At 38.3% G+C, this 16,161-nt stretch overlaps 1 long non-coding RNA gene across 1 annotated transcript; it reads right to left on the bottom strand.

Annotated features, from left to right (window-relative positions):
* Nucleotides 1-8,485: 8,485 nt before the first annotated feature.
* LOC128072780 (uncharacterized) lies at nt 8,486-11,317 on the bottom strand. The gene is made up of 2 exons (XR_008202449.1): nt 9,778-11,317; nt 8,486-8,731 (listed from the first exon to the last, which is right to left on the bottom strand). It is a non-coding gene; the product is annotated as an uncharacterized LOC128072780 (long non-coding RNA).
* Between the last annotated feature and the right edge of the window lie 4,844 nt (nt 11,318-16,161).

Genomic DNA, 16,161 nt, shown 5'->3' with positions numbered 1-16,161 from the left:
CAACATGCTTTCAAGAAGAGCTTGTGCTTACAATCAAACAGAAAAGCACCAACACTTATTCCTTTATCTATTTCAGTATTTTAGCACTGTGCAGAAATTCTGAAATCCTTGAATGTCTGTTGAGTAAATTTTTCCTTTAAAACATCATATTCTTTTAAGACTGATGTAAGTATGTAGGTTGAAAGAGTTTGTTCTCTTTAATATGTGATAAAGATGCTATTTAAAGCCATGATACTGCAAATGCATGCACATGAGGGATTTGCACAAATGTTAATAGTAGCATTGAACTCATGGGGATGGCTTACAGTAGCATGAACCTGTATGTTCAAATAGCTACAGAATTTGGTTCCAGACCTTATAATTCATAAAAGGACAAAATATTTTCTTAATACTTTGCTAGCATTGTACTTAGTCAATATTCCTAAAAGACATGGATGTAGACTTAAAGAGGGAAAACCACCACACTTGATGCACAAACATGTAGTGCCCATGAAGGGAATGACTGCATATAGCTAGATTCCAGATAAACCCATGCCTGTCTAATTGAAAGTACTGAAATTGCAGCTATCATAATCTTAAATTATGTGAAAATTGAGTATGACTTGCTTGAATTAGCTTCCTTCAATTATTAATATAAGTAAGGAGTTTCCAGACATTGCTCCGGCACACAGGGCAAATACCTCATTGAAATAAATGATAGCCCTCAAATAGTTCACATAGGTTTGCAATGTGGGTGACAATTTTACTTACAGTGAATCACAGAATCACAGAATGGCCAGGGTTGGAAGGGACCTCAAGGATCATGAATCCCCCACCCCCTGCCACATGCAGGGCCACCAACCTCCCTATTTAATACTAGACCAGTCTGTCCAGGGCCCCATCCAATCTGGCCTTGAATACCTCCAGGGATGGGGCATCCACAACCTGTCTGGGCAGCCTGTTCCAGCACCTCACCACTCTCTCTGTAAAGAACTTTCATTCCTTTGTGGTACCATTATCAGTGGTACCAATATCAGTGTAAAATCAGAGATTGCACCATAGTTTTTCCTAGAAGATTATGATAATACAAATTTATGCACCCTGAATTGGCAATGAATTATACACTCTGCGTGAGGCCAGATTACCCTGCAACTTAGCAAGCACAAGATTTACAAGGTGTGTGTTTGGTTTCTATGGTTATGCAGTGATAGTCCAGCTGTGCATTCTCTAGCACACAGCAAAATTGATTTAGCTATATGCAAGGCATGTTCTCTCTTATCATTGTTTTTCTGTTCTATCTTCTTTTTCTGAAGATTTTCAAATGGGGATCTTGTATCTGTTCCTGTGTGAGAAGCATGAATAGCAGTGCATTTGTAGCAGTAGTAGTGATGGTGGCGACAGCAAACAAAACTCTTTCTGAAATTGTTGAGATTTGCTGGAAGATCCTATAATGTAAAGCCTTACAATTTTAATATCTGACAATCTGAATGTTTTGATGGGACATGGAGGTATTCATATTTTCTGAGGACCACGTTTCTCACAGAGGCATTGTGTAAGAATGGAATAATCTGTATTTGAAAACCTTGTTTTGAAATGTTTGGCCTTATCACTCAGTGTTGTACTCAGCTGAGAATACAAAAAAATTCTTTGATTTCCCTCTAAAGCTCCACTGATGGTATATATAAATCTAAAAAAAAAATTTTCTTCTGGTCTGAAATGAAAAACACATTAGCTATTTAATAAAATTGTAACTGAGGAAAATCATTTTTACAGTCCCAGTTTTTTGGATTACAGTTATTTACAATTTCTTTCTTTGTCCATCAATTTCTTGCAGAATCTTGGATGAGATCAGGAGATAAAAAGGGCAAGACTCACCGTGGCAAAGAAGCTCCATCTTCCACATGCTGAACTAAAGATACATACATGAGAGAGTTATGGGCCTGTAATCTATAACCACAGACGTAATCAAAACTTCTGGTGTTTAATATGCTTAATTTTTTTTTAAGGAAATACCAGGTGCTTAGGTGCCAAAGAACCCATCATTCAAACATTTAAGGGGTTATGATTGTACTGGTGTGAGTACGACGTCTTTATATGGGATTGTAGCAATAAGCTCTTAAACACCATCTTTATCGATCTTTTGAAAATCTTATATTTCTTTTAAATACAATTTTAAGGTATCACTAGGAAAAATGTCTCAGAATAATTGTGTACTCCTTTAAAGCTATAAAACTGCTGGAAAATATATTATTATTTATTTAATAGCTTTTCTGTTTTTAATTCTAGCTGCCTAAGTTAGAGGTGCCAACAAGACCATGATGCACTTATCTGTCCATGAGTCATACTATTCTATCTGCCTGTCTTTAGAAATTGCTTTTGAACTTATTGGACAATTGCAGAGAAATAGAAACTTCAAAGTTATCTTGCTTTAAATGTTTTGAAAATATGGAATTGGTTATGTCAGAAATATGATGTTAATTATCCCCACTGGGTATAGGGATACAATGTGATTACACATCAGAGAGTCCAAAATGCAAAACAGAAGTATGCCAACCACTGCATACATTTTAATATGCATTCGTGCCTTAGTCAATATTGGGTGATCTATTTCTCAGCTGTTATCTCACCTGTGTGATTTCCCAGAGCTGTGGGTAAGGCCTACACCAGTCCTGCAATTGAAGCTGAACTCAGTTAATAACATTATCTTAGTTTACTGTTTATTGTCACATAATATTTTATAATTTTCTAGAGATTTTAACTGTGGTCCAATTTGATTGCCTACTAGTTTGTCTATTATAAATTTATTTCCTGGACAGACAGTGACAGACATTACTGCTACAGGGATTCAGGTCTCTTTTGCAACTGAATCCAACCCTAACCCTAACCCTCAGCATTCAGGTAGGCTTTGAGCTTCATCCCTGTGATGGATGTGGTTGAACTAAGACCTCCACTGTTGATTCTGTGATTAACAGAGCTTGTAATACCATTTAGTGAAAACTATAAAAAAGGCACTTAAAAGAGACACAAGAGTCTTTCACAAATAGGTCTTCTAAAATCCAAGATAATATTTATGGAGAAATTTTCATTATGTTTGGCTCCTGCTCTGACCAGGAAAGAAAGCATTTCAATTTGGAGGCAAGCAGGCACCAGGTAACAGTTGTGTTTTTCTGGGTCTTATCCAATTCACTTCAATAACCCACAACACAAAGGTAGACAATACTTTTGACTTCTAAGATATAGGATGTTTCACTTTAATTACTAGTCAAATTTTACCAGGAAACTTAAAATTATTTCAAGCCAATATTAGAAATACCAAACAGAAAATTAAGGGCATTCACCAGGAAGGCCATTCTCCTTTGATGAATCTGATTCCTGCAAGAGAATTCAAGATGCATGTGGCCTCACATACTGCACACTTTTAATCAGGTCTACCCTTCACAACATCAATATGATGTTACATATGCAAGTAAAATATGTGGATGTGGGCCAGGGTAACATCTAAGGATGTATGCCAGATCCTAATTGAGCAATAAGACAGGGTGTAGACTCTGATCCCATGCTTTGGTATGTTGCTAAGCAAAGGGCAACAGCCCTGCACTGTCACTCAACAAGGTGTGCTATCATTGCACAATAACTTCCAACCGTACACTGTGATGACTATACTGTGCTATTTCCAGAGTACAGGACATATTTTATTTATGTGTATTTTATTCTGCTGACATGCACAGGAAATAGTTACTTGTTAAATGCCATGTTATAGTAAGTGCATAGTGTATTTTTATCTGGACAATAATGTGAAAGGGATGTTGTTTATAGGTCACTGCAGGTGTGCATGGTCTTCCATACAAAGGCTGGGTGAATAACCTGAGGGCCTGAAAAACCAATGCCTCATTCCTGCCTGGAGCTGTGGGCATGTAGAATCTTACCTACACATTACACTGAGGAGTGGGGAGTCCAGCACCTTGCTATTTCTGACACTGAACATAAAGAAAAAAAATTTGCCAATGCATTTTGTGAGGAAAATCAGGATATGCAGAAAGATAACTGCCCCTTGGAAATTTCTCATAGGAAGCAGCATGAAATTGTGTTCAACTTCACAGTTATCTTGTTTGTTTTGCTAATCCTTACAAAGATTAATAAAGGAATGATGAGACAACAGCAAACTGTAAGCACAGGAAACGACTATTGCCTGAAGCATCTGGATATGATTATGTAAACACAATGTAATAAGAAAGCTGAGAGATTTAACTTTCGAAATCTCCTCTGTTGCCTTCTAAAAAAATACCCTCAGAATATTTACCTTGTTGCCCCAAGCACCCTGAGAGCTGCTAAAACACTGCAATTTTCACTGCAAGTTCCTTGCTACTGTTGATCAATCTGCCTCAGATTTGATCTTTTATCCAAACTTTTCCCAGTGTGTATTCAAGTATCTGACCCTCTAATTTGAGAGAGAGGTAATTACAATTTGAAGGGACTGTTTTGGATCTAACTGCTGTACGTACTATTTTTCTCCTACCTGCTGGCAAATACAATCAATACTTTGAACATTTATTACATGCTATGGCTTCCTTTTTCCTGTTACTGAAACAGTGACCTCTTATTTAAAAGCAAGAAGCTAAACATTACCCACAGTGAGCCATGCTACTCACCCCAAATGGTAACTCAAACATTCCCAATTTTTAAGAATAATGAGTTCTATCACATATAAATATTAGTATTTTTAATATCCATTCTAATACGGTTTTTAGCTTTTTTCTCCCTCAGCAGTTCCCTTTTGTACACTGAGTGCTAGTTTTACAGATTTTTTTAGAACTTTCATTCAAAGGTCTCCAGTTTTATTAACAAATAACCCTAAAACAGTACTTTATACAAATATATATACTAATCTTATTTTGACATTTTTGTGGTTCTCCCTCCATAGATAAGCATTACAGAGCTTGTTTGCATCAGGTTTCTGGGAGACTCTGTCATACTATTATTCCTATCATCTGGCAACTGATGCAGAGACATCTGATAACACCCTCTTTTGTTCCTAACAAGTGATTCAGGTAAACAGTGGCAACAGGAAGAGTTTTGCCCTTCCTAAACCACAAAACGTCACATGAAGAAGATTACCCAGAACAAGCATATTTTTCCATCTGCGGTACTTCATTGCTGCAGCTAGGAGTCCTCAGGCACATCTGCGTACTCACCAAGACTTCTTTCAGGTCTTACTTCAGATAAAGACATAGACAGCAGTAGGAAAGGGGCTGTTTTTGATGATTTCTATAGTAAACTGCTGGTCTGGATGGATTGATCTGGACTGGGGAGGGAGACATGCAGACCCAAAAGCCCACAATGGAGGACAGTGCTTTGCCCAGGTTGTATGCAGCACAGGCTCATCCTTAAACTTCTCTTGCAGCCACCACACCAGAAAACCCAAATGCAAATGACACTGAGAAAGATGCAGAGGAAGACCTCCAGCTCTGTAGCTGAAATGCTTCCTTCAAACAAAAAAAAATGCACAACCTTTCTGTGTTTTTATATCCATGCAGAGTGACTGGACAGTCCAGAATGGAGAGGGAGCTGGTCTGGCTCCTGTCTGGCACCACTCTAGTATCATCACAGTATCAGTGTAATGCTCAGACAATGCTGCTTAATCTCAATAGCCTTTGGCATAATCACTGCAGAGATCAGCAAATTTCAGTCTCATCTCTACTAAGCATATGCCACAGAGGCTAACAATTAGGCCAGAGCCATTTGGTGGACCACTTCTCTGACGGTAGGACAAAACTCCTCTTTAGCTTTTGCTTTTTAAGCACAGGGCTGTAACAGTCTACCAATGACACACGAAGTCAAACACAGTCTCCTTTGTCTTTTCCTTCTTTTTTTTTTTTCTTCCTTCTTCAAAACATCATTTTAGCTGAAATTTTCCAAAAGAAAGCATGTTAAAAAAGGATGAAACAGATGTCTGGCAGGGATACTTTCAAATTCAGTTGATTGGAGTTTGATAAGATTATAAACAACAATGTTCTTCTTGACTAACCCAGTTAGTCAACTTTAACAACAGACAGTGAACTAACTTTGCTCATAACTGAAATAAGGAACTACTGAATGCCAGAGCATTGCAGTCTTGCCCATGATATTAGGTGTTAATACATAATTACAGGTATCAAGATAGTCAGCTGTTTTTCTGAATTAGTTTTGTCCTTTTTTCTTTTTTTTCCCATTTTGATAAAAAGCCACAAATGTTAAAAATGAGTAGTCATTCATTATATAAAGCAGCAGATGAGCAGTAGGTGGAGGAATAGTTATTTGTTCCTACTCATGAGCAAACATACATGGTTTCACTTTTCAAAACCCTTTGCATTTTATTTTGATAGCAAAGCGATCTCTAATGACAAAGAGTTTTGACTAGTAAATCTTTGCACTTTTTCCTGTTAAATCTCTGAAAGCTGACGTCGTTCACTGCAACTGCCCATAGCATCAGCTTTATTCTCTTGAAAGAATGTGCTCCTATTTAGTTTTCCATTAATGTTTTGAACCCTTATCAGAAGTGATAATCTTCCTCCGGTGTTGGCGGGAGCCATACAATTCACCAAAACTAAAGCTAGTGCCTAACCAAATATTCCATCATAAGCACCCCCTTGGGATCTATGTCACAGACAGTATCTTCCTTCAAACAATTTTCAAGGATCAGCAAGGAAAGAGAGTTTGGGGTTTTGATTAGTCAGATAAGAAAAAGGTTATGAAGAACATCATACTTAAATAGAGCCATCTCATTGCTTTGGGGCAAATACATTCAGCTCAATTTGTTTGTTACAGCTGGTCTATCAGAGTTATTTAATTTCAGTCAGCCATACTGGTGCTGGCTTCATCCTTAGCACTGAGGAACTTCCCTTGGTAATTTAGCCTTTGTCAAGACTCCTCTCTTGCTGCATACTGGCTCTGTCCTGTGTCCCATGTTAGAGAGAAACCACCCAAGAGCTGTGAGGTACTGCTGCATATCCCAGTGAATCCACAATCATTGTGTCACGACTGTGACATGACATGGCACCTAGTCTGGAGGTGCACAGCTGCTACGTCACAACGGCACAGGGAGGGCACAGCAGCCCCCAGGAACTGGTCCAGGGATGGCTGCTCTGTCCTACAGCAAGAATCCAAAAATCAGGAGTGACTGGAGAGGAAATGTGAGCATCACTTTCACTGTTTATTTCACCTTTTATGAGAAGTAAAAGGCTGAAATGAGGATGATTCTGGAAACTCTGAAGCATTTGGTTGTTTCAGCATGGGTTGGGAGTTGCCACTGTAGCACCTATTAAAAAACAGTGGCTTGCATCACAGGAGCATGATGAGACACAGAGATACCTGAGCTAAGTCACCACAACTTCCCAGCACAGCTGAAGGTGATGATGAGTCCCAGAGTAGCTGGCATTCCGCTACAAGGAAAATCGCTGCTTTTACTGTTTCATACAGTGGTGGTTATAATCTGCTGGATCAATCTTTCCTTTCCTGCAGCTGAAATCCCAGTGACTGACAGAAGATCATATTTGGAGGCTCCATAGTTCTGAAATTGGCTTATTCTGGAAATGTGCCAGTGTCACAGCCTGGCAAGGCGCAGGGATCAGAATTACACTTGGCTACTCACTCAGTCTTACTGGCTGTTGCATCATCACTGAGGGATGTTAGAAACTTTTGAGTATAAGGGACAGCTCTTTGCTTTTATTTTAGGATTATTTCCATTTATTTCCACATACCTACAAATCGAGGAAAAAAAATGCATTTCTCAAGTCTACTACATTTTGAATGCATAAAATGACATCATTCTTCTGCTTAATGTTTCTTTACCCAGCTTAGCTGAGGAAGGTAGGGAAACAAGTAATGCAAAATGCTCAGAAGTCGCAGACAGGGGATCAACATCGGAAGATCAGATGACAACAGTTATTCATTCATGTCTTGCGAGACAGAAATAAAATGACTTTATGTTCATTTCCTCCCCACACTGCCACCCTTTTCTAAGGTTAACAGAAAGGATTCCTGTAGTACACAAGTTATTTTAAGATCTTGAACAACTTACAGATCTAACATCTTTTTCCATGTGTATAAATAACCCCACCTGTTGTGGTATCACATATAAGTGATCATTAAAATAGATGCTAGCAAAAAATAGTAGTATAGTACATTTCAATCTAAAAATGATTCTAGGAACAAAGCGCAGATAAGAGATGCAGACTTTTCCATATATCAGAAAGATAAAAGGGATTCCCCGCTCTGAGGTGGATTTTCCATAATCAAAAAACAATTATACATTCATCAACATCAACATTATTAAAGTAACTGAAAATTGAAAAAAAAAAAAGTCCTTGATCACATTGTTGAACATCAGACAACATTGTATTGCACGTAGTAGAGGTTATCAAAGTTCTGCTAGAGATGAGTAAAATGTGTCTCAGCTTCATAGATGCACACATCCCCTTTCATTGTTGCATCAGAAGAAATGTGAATTCTCCAGGAGTTAATGAAGTGCTTTTTTTTTTTTTTTTTTTTTTTAATTGTTCAACATGTAAAATGAGAAATTTCCAAGAATTTTTGTGATAAAGTATGCACAGGATACAAGATGAGACACAAGACACGAGACACAAGACAAAGGCAATACTTCTGCTCCAAACTGCAGGCTGATTCTCTGTGCAACCCAACAGCACTGTGCAGGGGAAGAACTGCATTTCTGATAGGAGATCTGGAACCAAACTTCTTGCAAATTGTTCCCTGTAAACTAAAAAATTATGTTGTGAAGGAGGTTATTTTCAAAGTGATATTTTGGCTTCCTTGTCTGGTGGTCATATCACATTTTAGCACCTAGAAATCCTCCACTTATGAAAGCATCTGAATGAAATGTTGTTACTGACGTAACAATTGTCTCCTCATCCTGTAGCTTTAAAGTTATGACTTAATGCTGAGAAAACTTTGAGTTAAGTGAGTTAAATAGCTTCAGTACCTTCAAAGGATGTGGTTAGAATAGTCTGCAGGGGTGGTAAGAGAGTTTTTCTTTGCAGTCAGTGGAACAGCAACAACAGAGAAGCTTTTCAATTGCTTCTGTATTGCAGCCCAGGGCTTTTAGCCCCTGTCTGCTGCACCCACACACGATCTGGTACAGTCACTTAAAAAGCATACAGCAACCTCTCAGCTCAAGGAGTCCTTTCAAAGCAAGCTTTGCTCACCCAAGGGGGCCAGCAATCTGTAGGGGCTGCTTTTTCTATCCCTGAGACACAGTATCACTTCTGCTCTGCTACACTGGGACCACCCTATGCCCATGGTACAGAAACAGGATTTGCTTTTCATTAGTTCTGTTACTATAAAAAAAAAATCCTGTAGGATACTCTGTAGCTAGAGCACTGAATCATTTCTGAAACTTCCTATTCAAATATTTGTTTTATATGGCAATGGTATTAGTAATGTGCAAGTTTTATGCACTGCTATTTCCTCCCACACCCACTGAAAACTAACAAGAGCTGGCCTGTCAAAATAAGTATGTGAATTATAGATCAGCTATAACATGCTTCAAATAGTCAGTGTTCCAGCCTAGGTGATACCTTATAACTTTGCTTTCCTTGTGCTTGCAAAATTGCACAGTCTACAATTCACACACACAAAAAAAAAAAAAAAAAAAAAAAAAAAAAAAAAAGCCTGCATACTGAAGTCTGGATCTATCCCATCTTGCTGTAATTTCCCCCTTGAATGCTTGAGAATGGAGAATTTTCTCTTCTGGTTGATGGAAAGAGACTGAGAATTTCATTTTAGCACACCCAGAATTTGGCTTACCTGCAATGAACACCACTGTTGGCTACTGATGAAGCCCAAGGGGATTCTGATTTCAGTTCAGGTACCTCACTAACACACTTCAACTTTCTTGAAGAGAAGTGAAGGAGTCAAGGCTATCTCTGAAGCTCCAAAAGGCCAGTAAGAAGACTGAGGTCTCTTTTCAGAGCTCCTTCTCTCTCCTTTTGAGAGGATGAATCCATATGCTGCCCTGGTGGTTGGTTCTGGCATTACTCTGTGGTATCAGGTGCTACCCTTTCTGAATACCTAACACATATACTGTACTGTAGGCTATTTTCAAAACCATTAGAAAATGAGAACAAATAACATTGCCTGCAATGTTTGTTTATGTGGTGTAACAAGAACAAAATCTGATTCTGAAGAGTTGTAGAGATGCCTTATGCTATGGAAGCATTGGGTAATAAAATGGCAGAGGCAAACCAGTGTTGACAAATGCAAAACAGTTCACATGGGGGAATAAATACTGACCCATCAGTGAGCTCTGATCTGGTCTTAATCACTGAGGGGACACAAAGATCTTGGAGTCATGACACACAGCCATAGTCACAGATTGTCACATTCAGCAGAACAATTCACAGTGGTGAGAAAAACAAGTCAACATCAACAACTGCTGGAAACAGATACAGAACAATCTAGAGGCCAACTGTGTCACTATAAATCCATAACGCTTCTGCATCCTGAATACTGTGCAGGATTCCCAAAGTATATAATAGAAGTAGAAAAAGAACAGTGAAATGAGATTTTTTTTTTTTTTTTTTTTTTTTTTCATAAAAAGAATTGCTAAAAGGACTGAGATTCTTCATCTGGGAAAAGAGGATATAATATAGGGTCTATAAAATCATGAATGGCAGAGAGAAAGTAAGTATGGAATTACTCTTTGCTGCCTCCTCTAGCACAGTAACAGGGGGGTATCAAATGAAATTAGGAGGCCTGAATGACAGAAGTTCAAACAAAGAGTTACTTCTTCATATATACAATTAAGTTATGGAATGCCTGGCCACAGGATGCTGTGGTTGCTAAGCGTGTCTGAGGGCTCAAAAGCAAATCAGAAGAATTCACTGAAGAAAATGCCAGTGATGGATATCGAATGGAAAGGCATTGCTGCTGGTTCAATGAGAAAATCACCAGGGAAAGGGCCCGAGAGACTGCTTTGAGACTGCACTGTTATCCCCTCCCATGAATGCTTACTGTTGGTGCATGTCATAAAGAGAATACTGGGCTAGACAGACCATCAGTCTGGCTTTGCACAGCCATTCTTGTGTTTTTAACATCTTTATACATCTCTCCTTGAAGATAACAAAAGATACATACCTTTTGTCCAGTTGAACCATCACTTAAGCAAGTGAAGGATTAAAAAAAAGCTCATGGAAGTCCAAACAGGAAGCACTCTGCAAACACAGAGGCATAGGCTGGTGCCTGCAGAGCTACTAGTCTTCATGCTCCATGGGACCTGAAAGAGTCCTCTGCTACCTGCAGCCAAAGCTCAGATGCAGACAGACAATGAAGTGATCTCATTCTCTCTTTTTTTCCCTCCCCCCCCCCTTCAAATAATGGCAGAACCGATACTTATCTTTTGAAAGCTAGGACACACCTGGGCAGAAACAACACAGCAATGAGCCAGAAGCGTGACGGACAGTAACTCTCTCTCATTAATACATCAGGCCAGCACTCAAGGAATACTACTCAGATTTTAGCTTTCCCATGGACTTCAGTTTTCAGTGCCAGCAGCATGGCAGTGCTGCTCGTATACCATGAAGGCTTTATTCCAAACAACTCAGAACTGGCTCATCTAACCAGCTCTACCTCTGGGTGTAGGGTGACCTTCCAGATTAGCCTTTTAAAAGCCTTTCACTATATATGGCATTTTCAGTCTTGGCAAGATAAGTCTGAAGGGAGAGCAAAGGGATGTCTCATGATGCAAGTACTAAAGCATTCTTGGATTTTCAAGAAAAAATACACAAAACAACTTCCTGACTCAAAAAGAGCTGTATCTGGCATGGGAAACTTCTGCATTAGACCTCATCCTGACAGGGAAATATTAACCACAAAATCTAAAGTTTGCTTAGGTGGAAGTGGTAATGACTTGGTTTTATGTTTTATGTGTCTTTTTAATGCATTTTACATGTTATATGTGTAAGCAGGTTAAAGTGCTAACCAGCAAAATTTATGCTTTTGCCTTGAAAGATTCATTTCTCAAAGCCAAAAACAAGTAAGGGATGTATCAGCCAGACTGGATAAGAAAATTTAAACCAACAAAAATGTGAATAATTAGTCAGAGCAACTCAGAAAAACTTCACTAGATCCTCAAAAAGCCATGATTAGGAGAGAAGCCCAAGCTGGATAAAAACATCATATTTCTGAGGAAGTACTGGAAGAAAGTTAAGTATTTTACCGATAATTCTACAGACAAAATAGGACAACCAGGTAATTATAGGCCTGTCAGTTTGACGTCTATTCCAGGCAGAGCGATGGAGCTGCTGATAGGAAAGTCAATTAATAAAGTATTAAAAAACAGTGCAATTTAATTAATGGCAATCAACACAGATTAATGGAAGAAAGATCTTATCAAATTAATATGCTATTTTTATGATAATACAACTTTGATGGATAAAAGCAATTGTGGTAATATTATATATTTTGATTTTGAGTGCATTTGCCATACAGTATCACAAGAGACTGTCAGAAATCAGAACTAATATGATGAGCATACATAGCAAACTGAATTGTTTTCAAACAAGGTAATTCTAAATCTATCAGGCCAATGTAATGTGGGGATATGAGACTGGGTTCTGCTGGAACTTCTTATCAGCTTTGTGCTTATTCATAATGCTATTGGCAGTGCAGGAGAAAGTAATGCCAATGCAAATAATATTTTTCAACAAACCACAATCTGGAAGTGGGCATTTTCTGATAAAGGCCTTTTAGACACTGCTTGAAGAGGAGATGCCAAAGAGAGAGCACGCATCTTGCATATAACCCAATGTAAAGTATCCATTTAGGAACAAAAATCACAGGCTTTTACATGAGATGAGTTCTTCTTTGGGAAAATGAAATTGAAAAATGAACAGGCAGTCCTGGTAGACATCTAGCTAAGCTCAAGAACCCTCTGAAACTGAGCTTCAAAAAAGGGCAGTTTAATCTTATGCTATGCGTAGAGGACGGTATCAAGGGGAATCAAGAGCTTGTATTACTTCAGTGTTTGGCATTGGTGAAAGCTACTGGAATAATGTCAGCACTGATGTCAGCAACTTAAGAAGGATGTTGGCAAACTAGAGGTAGTTCTGAGAAGAACCATGAGGATATGAATGAAAAAAAAGTAAGGTTGTAGAATGGAGCAAAACCACAGTATAAGTCTACTTAGATTTAGCATGTCACAGTAAAAGCTAAAGAATAACTTGATTATAGTTTGTAAGTGCTTTTATGTGGAACAGGCAGTGTCTAACAGGGGACATTCCACTCTGATGGAAAAATATACAAAGAAATCTAGTACAGAGCTGAAAGCACATAATTTTAGTTGCATTAAGGATAAGTAACAACTGCAATCATTTACAACACAATGTGATAGAATCAAATGCCTTTTCTAGTCTTAAGCCCTGCTCTTGCTCAAGTGGGAATAAGTTGTAGGTGAGCTCATGACCCATGATGAAGAGTCAGAATTGGTTATAAGATGGCTTACAGCCTTACCATCTGTGAATGCAACTATGCAAACTGCATCAACGACTATTTTAAAATAAATAAAATAAAAACCTTCTGAGTGAGGAATGGGATACAGACTTGGCTAAGGGAAGTTTCTTGTGTTTTGTGAATGATAGGGATGATGTTTCATTTCAGCTCTGTTTAGTGAACCTGCTCATTTTTCAGTGCTGTCCAAAGGCTGGCAATGCAAATTGCAAAGAAATTTTGGAGAACATATCCTAGAAACACATCCAGTTATCAGGTTTTCTTCTCACATACGCCTCTACCAGCTTCATACTGATGAGTGCAAATGAGGTAGCAAAATATGGCTTAAAAGAAATCATGTTCAGGTTGTATGCTTGACTGGAAAATAACTCCCCATGGCAATTCATTCCTAAAGAAACAAATGGGCACTGTATCTTTCTAAAAGAAGGGACATGTTAAGAGCAACTCAGAGTCCATATGAGTATGTTCAATTCCAAAAGGTTAGGAACAACTAGTCGTACTATTTCATTGCTCCTTTTGCATATAAAGGATTCCCCATAAAGTGAAAACTCAACATTCCTCTTCTTGATCATCATGGATGATCATCATGTGCTCTACTCACTTGGCCCATTTAAAAGAAACAAACCCATCAGTTTTTATTAGTTTGTTTGTTTTCTGTCAATAATAATAGCATGACTTAAAATGCAGGAAATATAAAAGCATTCCCACTATTACATGTGATGAGTGCATGCTTTTCTTACAGGTACTTTTACACAGCTAAAAGGGGGCTGGAAGTCCTGTGCGGGGAAAAAAAATAAAAGACTGTTCAGAAGGGAATTCCACCACAGAGATTGATCTCAATTAGTGAGGTATAACATTAATATGGATATACATAACAGAACCACTTTTCTGGGAATGGTGCCATCCCTGAATAGTCAGAGCTAGTGGTAACAGGGAGATGTAAGGTCTGTCTAGGATAGCCAACAACCCACAGTCTTGACAGGCTGATTTGGAGGGCAGTGTTGTGATTTCTACAGCTGATTTGCTGTTCCTCATGCTATCTGAGACCCATCAGTAACACATCTGACATAGTGATGGAGCTTTCCAAACTAGCAGGACTGGGTAGGCTGCAAACATACTGTGGTCATGGCCACACTGAAACTTGGCTATGTGATAGTATCACTGAAAGATCTAACATGTCACTGGGATCTGGAAACAGAAATAAAGACTGCTGTTTTTGAGCTGAGAACTGGTTTCCCTCCTAGGCAGAACACCCTCCTATATGCACAGATTTGTCCTGCACACAACTGAGACACTTCTTGAATTCCAGCTGAATAAGCACATGGAGACAAACCTCACACTTCAGCTAACAGCTAAATTTCTTTACAATTTCTGTACAACATATCAGAAAGGCAGTTTGCAGAAATGTTGGACCTGCTCCTCTTTGCCTAATTTAACTGTCTTCAGTACGTAAATTAGATTGTGGAGTGTTGTCTTTTTTTTTTTTTTTTTTAAATTGTGTTATTCAACAACACTTTATTTTGATTTATTTTATTATTATCTGAGTGAAGAATTTAGCCTAAGGCTTGATTCTGACTACAGATAATACGCACAGGTATTTATCCCAACATGCTTTGTTCTACCCTTCTTGAACATGCATGTAAGCCCCTCACGTGCAGTTCATGCAAATGAGTGTTTCTTGTTGAGTTCCCCCTCATTAGTAGCTCATTCAGACACACACACAAAAAAAAAAAAGAAAAAAAGAAAAAAAGAGGACTCCTATACCACATGCAAAAATCACACCTCACACCTCTTCACCTCTTTTTGAAGAACAGATGCTTTTCTCTGTGTACTTGAATTACCCTTTTTGATGTATAGAAGAAAGACATATTCCCTTACTGTCCCACAATTTACCATTTTGCTTAACGTGTCTTACTAGCACACTAGAGTTCCATAGCAAATGATTAAAATTTTTCTTACAGAAAATAGAAAATTATATTCAAATTGGCAAGGAGATTCAGTCTTGACAACTGATGAGAAGGTACTCACAAGCATATTTTGAGCTAGCTATTTTGATTAATTTTGCTGGAATGAGGCTGTCTTCTCAATATGACATTTTTCAACACTTAATAGTTGTTTAATGCTCCCAACAGGCTCAGCCCTGCACTTTGTAAATCAGCAAAAAATAAAATGAAGGTCTTTATTTTACCACTTCAAAAATTATTATCCTTTTTTTTTCCGGCTTGCGTTTGTATGCTGATAATATATTTTCTGTAAAGGGACAAGGAGCAGACTGACCTGGAAAAGGAAATCTTTTTTATGTAGAACTGTCTTTGATCACTCACAAGACTTCTGCTCTGATCTAAGCTCATTGACATCAATGGAAGAAAGACTGCTGTCAGCTTGGGAAGAAGGGTTGGCTCCTGTCCACACAGTGTCCATATGCGCAAAAGCAGATGCTAAAAGATAAAGCATATTGAAAGTCAGAGTTACAAGTTACAAAAAAGATACTTCTCTTTCCCTTCCACAAGGTTAATGTTTATCACATTATTATGTGTCTTTTCACTTAACATTTTTTCTTAGTCCCTGATACAGTAAACTCCAATTTCAATATCTATTGTTGCTGCTTGCCCAAACATAAGCCTTGGGTACAGAAAAGAGGAGAGCTTGGTTCACACTTTCTATAACATAAAAATGGAAGGCCTC

This window comes from Tympanuchus pallidicinctus, unplaced genomic scaffold (assembly GCF_026119805.1).
Source record: "Tympanuchus pallidicinctus isolate F22 unplaced genomic scaffold, pur_lepc_1.0 scaffold1, whole genome shotgun sequence".
Classification (NCBI taxonomy): Eukaryota; Metazoa; Chordata; class Aves; order Galliformes; family Phasianidae; genus Tympanuchus; species Tympanuchus pallidicinctus.
Note: the sequence above shows the minus strand (reverse complement) of the source record. Positions and strands in the feature narration are given on the sequence as shown.